Genomic DNA, 8,867 nt, shown 5'->3' with positions numbered 1-8,867 from the left:
ATTATTCTCTTGTACACTTGAAAATGTGACCCCACTGCCCCCAACAATTCAGTGACTAACATAATTATTTTGTATATATTTAAATTACGTAACTTTTGTACTTAACAATAATTTTCTTACAGAAGACTCCTTCATTTGCATCTCAAGAACTTATTTAAGAGAGTCCTGCTTTTTACACCTTTTTGGGCAAGTTCTATTTTTAAATCCTTTATATTAAGTTCACTTGCTTGCTTGCTTAGGACCGTGCAAATCTTTCGGTCGTTTTTTAACCCACTTCCCGTGATCCAATCGAGCTGACATTTTCCACACAGACTCGTTGTGCGTGACAATTAATGTTCGTGAAATATTTTTTCCAAAATTTTACACTTTTTAGGACAAAAATATTATATTTAATTACCAATTGCTTAATGCTGCCATGCAATCATCTGACCCATAGGTGGCAGCCATCTCAAGCCAGAGGACGAGATGACTAGCCGCCACGCATATAAAGGATTTATAGTGAAAAACTTTGTTTTTACGGGTTATACTTATTCTTATTTTACTAACTTTATTTTTTTTTCTTGTCGGAGGATGCTACGATGTCTGGAGAAAACTCACGCACGCAAAGTTTTAGAAGCTACAATGCCCCGAACAAAGTGAGAAAGTGGAAAAGTGCTTAGAGAACCATGCCTGTCACCTGATGAAGCCAGTTGTGATTACCGGCGAAACGTCGTACCCAGATGGTAAAAGACGTGGGTTTACTCTCCAAACACACCGGTGTGCTGAACTAGTAACCAATTGGCATGTTTTGTTCACGTGACAACCCTTACTAATTGGCTTTGTTGGGTGGTGGCTGGTTTAACGACACATTTACGCAATTTAACCTACAAACCTCGCGAAAGCGTACCGCGTGTTAAACTTCTCAGAGAAGCGTGGAGTTTAAAAAAAAGGGAGTTTTGGTTTTCCTGTCCATCGCTCTGAAGCCCCTTTATTGCGTCTGCTGCACCTAAGAAGCATGATAAGGGAGAGATGCGTGATTTCAAAAACGCTTAGAAACATAAATAGTACTCGTTTAATACTGGTAGGAACCATCTGGTTCCACCAGCCCACAGGGGATTATTGTGTCCGTCCGTCGTGCATCAAAAAATGGGAGGGGTAGGGCTGGGTGGAGAGGGGAGGGTGGGGAGGGGCTGGGTGGGGCTGGTTGGGGAGGGGCTGGTCACCCCGTGGTGCCCTTATAAAACTCAACGTTTAACCTACTCACGCCGGCTTGTGCCCGCCCTCACAGTCGGGCATATTTGCGGAATACACCACGCCGCCGTTGACCCTGGCCATTGACCGAGCAACCCAACGTTCCTACCAGCTCCCTCCGCAGGAATGTGTAACGTAACCAGGCGATAACTAGAGAGACCAGGATGAGTCTCATGTGCACGAGTGAGCTTTGGGGCATGTGTCCGTCAGTGGGGGTGGGCGGGGGGGGTGATTGCTAGTGTGTGCATAATGCCAATTGAGTAATTTGCTGGGAATTTTAGAATGTAGTCAGTGTGGACCCTGTTGCCGGCACACAACGGGCGACTCTTGCGAATGACGTCGAGGTATTTTTAGCATCGTGTATCTTCATGATCATTACACCACACTGATTAATGATGTATGTCTGTTGAACTTATTTCGCTTCGTACGTAGCCAACCGTGCTAATCGGAGGTGCGGAAGAAGGACAAACTAAACACAAAAAGCAGTTCTAAAGAAATTAACCCGTAAAAACAAAGTTATTCACTATAAATCCTTTATATGGGCCACAACCCAGCCCACATTGGTCTTTGAAACGGGCGGCTAGAGTCCTCTCGTCCTCTGGCTTGAGATGGCTGCCACCTATGGGTCAGATGATTGCCTGCCATCATTAAGCAATTAGTAATTAAATATAAAAGAAAATTTGCCTAAAAAGTGTAAAATTTTGGAAAAATGTTTTCACGAAAATAAATTGTCACGCACAACGAGTCTGTGTGCAAAATGTCAGCTCGATTGGATCACGGGAAGTGGGTTAAAAAAACACCGAAAGATGTGCACGGTCGTAAGCGCGCAAGCAAGCAAGTGAACTTAATATAAAGGATTTTAAAAAACGAGTTTTCAGCAAGATTTTAAAGTGCATAGCTCCAGTGGATTCCGAATATCAGGGGAACGTTCCAGACGGCCGCATAAGCACATCTGAAAGCGCGCGATGCAAAATGGACACTGCATTGCAGGATAAAAGTCACTCACACACCCACTCAATAAAAACATACATTAAAAAAACGAATTACGTTTTATCTTGATTATTCACATTGTTTTATGAGTTAGTGTTTGTGTTCATATTGCATGAGGAAAACGGCCAAACGAGCCTCTTATTTACCACCGATCGAGTTCCGATTGAACACCAATCGAGCACAGATTAAGCACTGATCGATCACCGATTCAGCATCTATCCTGAACCGATTAAGCACCGATCTAGCATCTATTGAGCTTTGATAGAATGCGTGTGTTAATGTGATCAAGGAATGATCAAGCTATGATATGTTTAATATGTGTGTCTATGTGATCGAGCATAGATCGAGCTTTGATCGAGCGTTGGGTCATTAAAAATCGATCGATTCCCGTTACAGGATTCCTTTGGGGCAAGAACAACGTATTTGGGCAAAGCAACGTCCAGTTACTCCATTTATTTTACTGGTAGGAACCTCCTGGTTACACCAGCCCACAGGGGATTATTGTGTCCGTCCGTCGTGCATCCCAAAATGGGAGGGGTGGGGCTGGGTGGAGAGGGGAGGGTGGGAGTGTGGGGAATGGTGGGGAGGGGCTGGGTGGGGAGGGTGGGGAGGGGCTGGGTGGGGAGGGAGGGTGGGGCTAGGTGGGGGTTGGGAGGGTTGGGGCTGGGAGGGGAGGGTGGGGAGGGGAGGGGCTGGGTGGGGAGGGGCTGGGTGGGGAGGGTGGAGCTGGGTGGGGGTTGGGAGGGGTGGGGCTGGGTGGGGTGGGGAGGGGCTGGTCACCCCGTGGTGCCCTTATTTGTGGAATACACCACGCCGCCGTTGACCTTGGCCATTGACCGAGCAACCCAACGTTCCTACCAGCTCCCTCCGCAGGAATGTATTCATGGAACGTTTCTGTAATTTATTGATTCCAGTCGCAGATTCATCATTTCCCGTTACAGCGCCCGAGTGTCGAATCGAACCCAGGAAGTTCTATCTGCGAGAGAATAAAAACGAGCGTTTTACCGCTGCTTCCCCCACCATGCCCGCCTTGATCGAAGGGGCCATCGCCCGAAACGTCACCTTAAGGGCCGTCCATAAATGACGTCACGCACCTGGGGGGGGGTCAGACATTTGGGTTGAGAAATGTGACGTCACATTAAAATGCGCACCTTCAAATAAATATAGACAACACGTTCTACTTAATTAAATAGACTTTTTAATAAATGTTTTCTCCTACAACATCAGAGTGCAGCGCCACATTAAATACGCACTACAATGCCAATAGTTTAAAGCGATTGGAAGCATGTTTTTTTATTTAAAGCTTTCGTGACTCTATCAATAAGATAATTTTATAGTTTAATATTTTTATTATTATATTATTTCCCTTCTACGTGACTTTACCGAAAGAACCAAGAACATGATTTGATGCATGTTTTATTTGGGGGGGGGGGGGGGTCAGAGCTTTGTGACGTCATATTTCAGGAAGGGGGGGGGTCTGACTTTGTGACGCCATGTGACGAGGGGTGGGGGGGGTCAAAAATCGTCCAAAATCGCGTGACGTCATTTATGGACGGGCCCCTCTTAACGCAACAATAATATTCCTGTGCAAATCAATTTCACAGCACGTGGCGCGCGCGCGTTTTGTTGTTGTTGTCGTTGTTGTTGTTGTCAATGGCGGACGGTTGCGTCACCCATTTGTTCACGCCCACCTCGAGCCACGTGATTGGCCGCGCGCGCCACAACTGCCGCCAGCCAATCAGCGCTCGCGATGCTGCGGCGTTGCACACGGCGTGTTCGAACCACCCACCCACCCACCCCCCCTCTCATCTCTCATCTCCGCCAAAACCTCCATCAGTCTATCCACTGCTGCACGGCGTTTCTCTCTCTCATCATCATCATCCTCTCCTCTCCCTCCTTCTCCTCCTGCCTTCTCTCTCTTCTCAAACCCACACACACACCCCACCCACCCACCCCACGCTTCGCTCCACACGTCTCGAAATCAAATAGAATTTTAGCCAAGCCGGGCGTTTTGCTTGTTTGGTTTATTATTTAGTGGGTAGGTAGGGGTTGGGTGGGTGGTCGTGTCTCACAAGTCGGGCCCGTTGCAAGTCACCGCCCCGTCGACCGTCTCCTGCACCCGGTGAGTTTTTAAATGCCCTGGGCTGCGTGCGTTGGTGGGGGTGGTAGGTGGTGGTGGGGTGGGTGGTTGTGGTGGTGTGAGTGGTGGTAGGTGGTCGTGGTAGTGGTGGTGGTGTGGGTGGTTGTTGTGGTGGTGGTTGTGGTGGTGGTGTGGGTGGTGGTGGTGGTGTGGGTGGTGGTGGTAGTGGTGGTGTGGGTGCTGGTGTGGGTGGTGGTGTGGGTGCTGGTGTGGGTGGTGGTGTGGGTGCTGGTGTGGGTGGTGGTTTGGGTGGTGGTGGGGTGGGTGGTGGTGGTAGTAGGTGGTGGGTGGTTGTAGTGGTTGGTGGTGCGGGTGGTGGTGGTGGTGCGGGTGGTGGTGGTGGTGCGGGTGGTGGTGGTGGTGGTGCGGGTGGTGGTGGTGGTGCGGGTGGTGGTGGTGGTGCGGGTGGTGGTGGTGGTGCGGGTGGTGGTGGTGGTGCGGGTGGTGGTGGTGGTGCGGGTGGTGCGGGTGGTGTGGGTGGTGGTGTGGGTGGTCTAGGTGGGTGGTGGTGGTGGTGGTGTGGATGGTGGTGTGGGTGGTTGTGGTGGTGTTTTATTTTGTTACCACGTGTGTCAGTGTCACCGCTACCGCCGATTACGGCCCTGGGCATTCTCCCCCTAAGGTCAACTCGGGCCTCGAAATTAGTCTTCTTGGTGCGGTGTGGAGGAAACGTCGCCATTGGGGAGACAAAGGCGGTCGGGCGTGGTGGCCACCCACCCACATAGTTGCTGCTCGCTAACAGCACGTGTGCCCCCCCCAACAGTCTGTGAAGGCCTCACAAGGAGGAGGACATTTGCCACCGTGGTGCAAGGCTGTAGTAATTATAATTTATATTGGGGGGGGCACATCCCCTCCCCCCCCAATATTCAAATATGCTCAAAATGTCCCCCCCCCAATATTTAGCTATAAAAAAATAATTGCGATGCTGTGTAAATAAAAACAATTTGCTAAACCTTGGCCACAATATCTGGACTTGTCTTCATATAAATCAATGCATGGATTTCTGTTTCTGTGATTGTGGTTATGGTTGTACTTTATTAATCCCTAATCTCTGCCGATGATGATGATGCTGATGATGATGCTGATGATGATGCTGCTGATGATGATGCTGCTGATGATGCTGCTGATGATGATGCTGCTGATGATGATGCTGATGATGATGCTAATGATGCTGCTGCTGATGATGATGCTGCTGCACCTGCTGCTGCTGATGATGATGATGCTGCTGCTGCTGATGATGATGCTAATGATGCTGCTGCTGATGATGATGCTGATGATGATGCTGCTGCTCCTGCTGATGATGATGATGCTGATGATGCTGATGATGATGCTGCTGCTGATGCTGATGATGCTGCTGATGCTGATGATGCTGCTGATGATGATTATTGATCGGTGATGGCGCTGATGGTTTGTGGTGGCTGTGATTTTGATCAAAAAATGTCTCGTGCTGAATCACGATCGTAGTCGTGGCCCATTATTGATCCACTGCTAGATGAAGGCACCCCCCCCCCAACAACCCCAACAACAACAAAGACGTCGTAATCTCTCACGATCCTGTGATCTTCACGTCACCCCCTCCACCCCCACGCCCTGTACGCACGCGAGCTGATTCCAATCGCTCCGTCTCTCCCCCTGGGTGGTCCCTCGGTTGTTCGAGGCAACGTTACGGGCAGCAGCAACAACAACCCCTAGAGTTGTACTGCACTCTCAATGCTCCGACGTATTGGCGATGTGTGGTCAAATCACGCAACCCAGTGCCGGATTATCCTCGTTGCACAAGTAGCTGCATGTGTAGTAGGTACATGTGTAGCAGCTGCACGTGTGGTAGCTGCATGTGTTTAGTAGCTACACGTGTGATAGTAGCTGCACGTGTTGTAGTAGCTACACGTGTTGTAGTAGCTGCACGTGTTGTAGTAGCTACACGTGTTGTAGTAGCTGCACGTGTTGTAGTAGCTGCATGTGTTGTAGTAGCTACACGTGTTGTAGTAGCTACACGTGTTGTAGTAGCTACACGTGTTGTAGTAGCTACACGTGGTGTAGTAGCTGCATGTGTTGTAGTAGCTACACGTGTTGTAGTAGCTGCACGTGTTGTAGTAGCTGCACGTGTTGTAGTAGCTGCACGTGTTGTAGTAGCTACACGTGTTGTAGTAGCTACACGTGTTGTAGTAGCTGCACGTGTTGTAGTAGCTGCACGTGTTGTAGTAGCTGCACGTGTTGTAGTAGCTGCACGTGTTGTAGTAGCTGCACGTGTTGTAGTAGCTGCACGTGTTGTAGTAGCTGCACGTGTTGTAGTAGCTGCACGTGTTGTAGTAGCTACACGTGTTGTAGTAGCTGCACGTGTTGTAGTAGCTGCACGTGTTGTAGTAGCTGCACGTGTTGTAGTAGCTACACGTGTTGTAGTAGCTGCACGTGTTGTAGTAGCTGCACGTGTTGTAGTAGCTACACGTGTTGTAGTAGCTACACGTGTGGTAGTAGCTGCACGTGTTGTAGTAGCTGCACGTGTTGTAGTAGCTGCACGTGTTGTAGTAGCTGCACGTGTTGTAGTAGCTGCACGTGTTGTAGTAGCTACACGTGTTGTAGTAGCTGCACGTGTTGTAGTAGCTGCACGTGTTGTAGTAGCTGCACGTGTTGTAGTAGCTGCACGTGTTGTAGTAGCTGCACGTGTTGTAGTAGCTACACGTGTTGTAGTAGCTGCACGTGTTGTAGTAGCTGCACGTGTTGTAGTAGCTGCACGTGTTGTAGTAGCTGCACGTGTTGTAGTAGCTGCACGTGTTGTAGTAGCTGCACGTGTTGTAGTAGCTGCATACGTGTTGTAGTAGCTGCATACGTGTTGTAGTAGCTGCATGTGTGGTAGTAGCTGCATGTGTGGTAGTAGCTGCATGTGTGGTAGTAGCTGCATGTGTTTAGTAGCTGCATGTGTGGTAGTAGCTGCATGTGTAGTGGTAGCTACTACTGCACATGTATCTACGGGCCCCGCACTTTAAAGGGCCCTGCGCTAAATGCTTTCAAGCTATCAATTTCGGTTCAGTGATTCTGAACTTCCATAATAGAGGTTGTTTTTTGGGGGTTATATCGCGTAAATGTATAAACCCGCCACCACCCGACACCGCCAACTAGGCAGGGCTGTCACGTAAACAGAACGTGGCCAATTCGTCACTAGTACAGCACTAGTGTGTAGTGTAGTGTATAGTGTAGTGTATAGTAGTGTATAGTGTAGTGTATAGTAGTGCAGTGCATAGTAGTGTAGTGTATAGTGTAGTGTATAGTAGTGTATAGTGTAGTGTATAGTAGTGCAGTCTATTATAGTGTAGTGTATAGTAGTGCAGTGTATAGTAGTGTAGTGTATAGTAGTGTAGTGTATAGTGTAGTGTATTGGAGTGTATAGTGTAGTGTATAGTAGTGTATAGTAGTGTAGTATATAGTGTAGTGAGTAGTGGAGTGTATAGTTTAGTGTATAGTGTAGTGTATTGTAGTGTATAGTGTAGTATACTAGTACAGCACACCGGTGTATTGGAGAACTAAGCCACAACATTTACGAACTGAGCACGACGTTTCGCCAGTAATTACAACCAGCTTCATCAGGCGACAGCCAGATTTGTGGACCGCTACAAATCGGGTGGTGGCGGGTTTTAACGACACGTTTCTATATTTACGCGATCTAACCCCCAAAAACAACCTCTATTATGGATGATATTGGTCGCGAAAGCCTACGTGTTAAACTGATTCTGCACTTGCTCTATTACTATAGTACTATAACGCCTTGAACTTTTACGAACGACTGTGCGTTTAAGGTTAGCGATTTGTCGTATTATCTGGCCATATAGCGAATGAAAAAATACAATTACTTTACTGTGCAAGTTACAATTTTATGTGTTTTAATATTTTTATTTTTTTTATTTAGGGCTCCTTTATAACATATCCTACAGGCCGCCGCACTAGCTTAGACCGGCACTGATGCCTGCTCCAGAGGTCGCAACCGGGCACCCGATACCCGTACCCTACCCGATACCCGGCTACCCGTACCCGGCCGGGTACGGGTACCCGTTTGCGACCCTGGTGCGGCCGGGTACGGGTACGGGTAGACCGTGAGTCACTGGTGAGTAACCGTTTGTCACTCATTTCCCAATGTCTTGTCTCTTCTCACAATTCAAGTTCCTAGAATCAACCCACCCGCGCCTGCAACATGGCTTCATCCCAGAGGTCGCAATCGGGTACCCAATACCCGTACCCGGCCGGGTACTCGGCCGGGTACGGGTAGCCGGGTATTGGGTAGGGTACTCCCCTCCCCACCCAGCACCACCCCTCCCATTTTTGGATGCACGACGGACTGACACAATCATCTCCTGTGGGCTGGTGGAACCAGGTGCTTCCTACCAGTATAATCACGTATGAATCTGCCTTGTGCTGCGGGTCTGTGTTTAGACGGTGCCACTCGCTCATTAGGCAAACTCGACTCTTTCAGAATGTTTCGAACACTGCACGACTTGTCACTTTGAAGGTGATGTTT

General features: G+C 48.7%; 1 protein-coding gene across 4 annotated transcripts in view; it reads left to right on the top strand.

Moving 5' to 3' along the window:
• The first annotated feature begins 4,016 nt into the window (after window positions 1-4,016).
• LOC144734579 (uncharacterized) overlaps window positions 4,017-8,867 on the top strand; it is a 64,022-nt gene continuing 59,171 nt past the window's right edge. For all 4 annotated transcript variants that reach the window (XM_078616827.1, XM_078616826.1, XM_078616825.1 and 1 more), the window contains exon 1: window positions 4,017-4,342. The gene's annotated coding sequence lies outside the window, so the exon portion shown is untranslated. The remainder of the gene's footprint in view (window positions 4,343-8,867) is intronic.

The sequence above is a fragment of the Lampetra planeri genome, chromosome 52, assembly GCF_965212315.1.
Source record: "Lampetra planeri chromosome 52, kcLamPlan1.2.h2, whole genome shotgun sequence".
In the NCBI taxonomy this organism is placed as follows: Eukaryota; Metazoa; Chordata; class Hyperoartia; order Petromyzontiformes; family Petromyzontidae; genus Lampetra; species Lampetra planeri.
The sequence above is the reverse complement of the archived record's forward strand: the minus strand, read 5'-3'. Positions and strand labels throughout refer to the sequence as shown.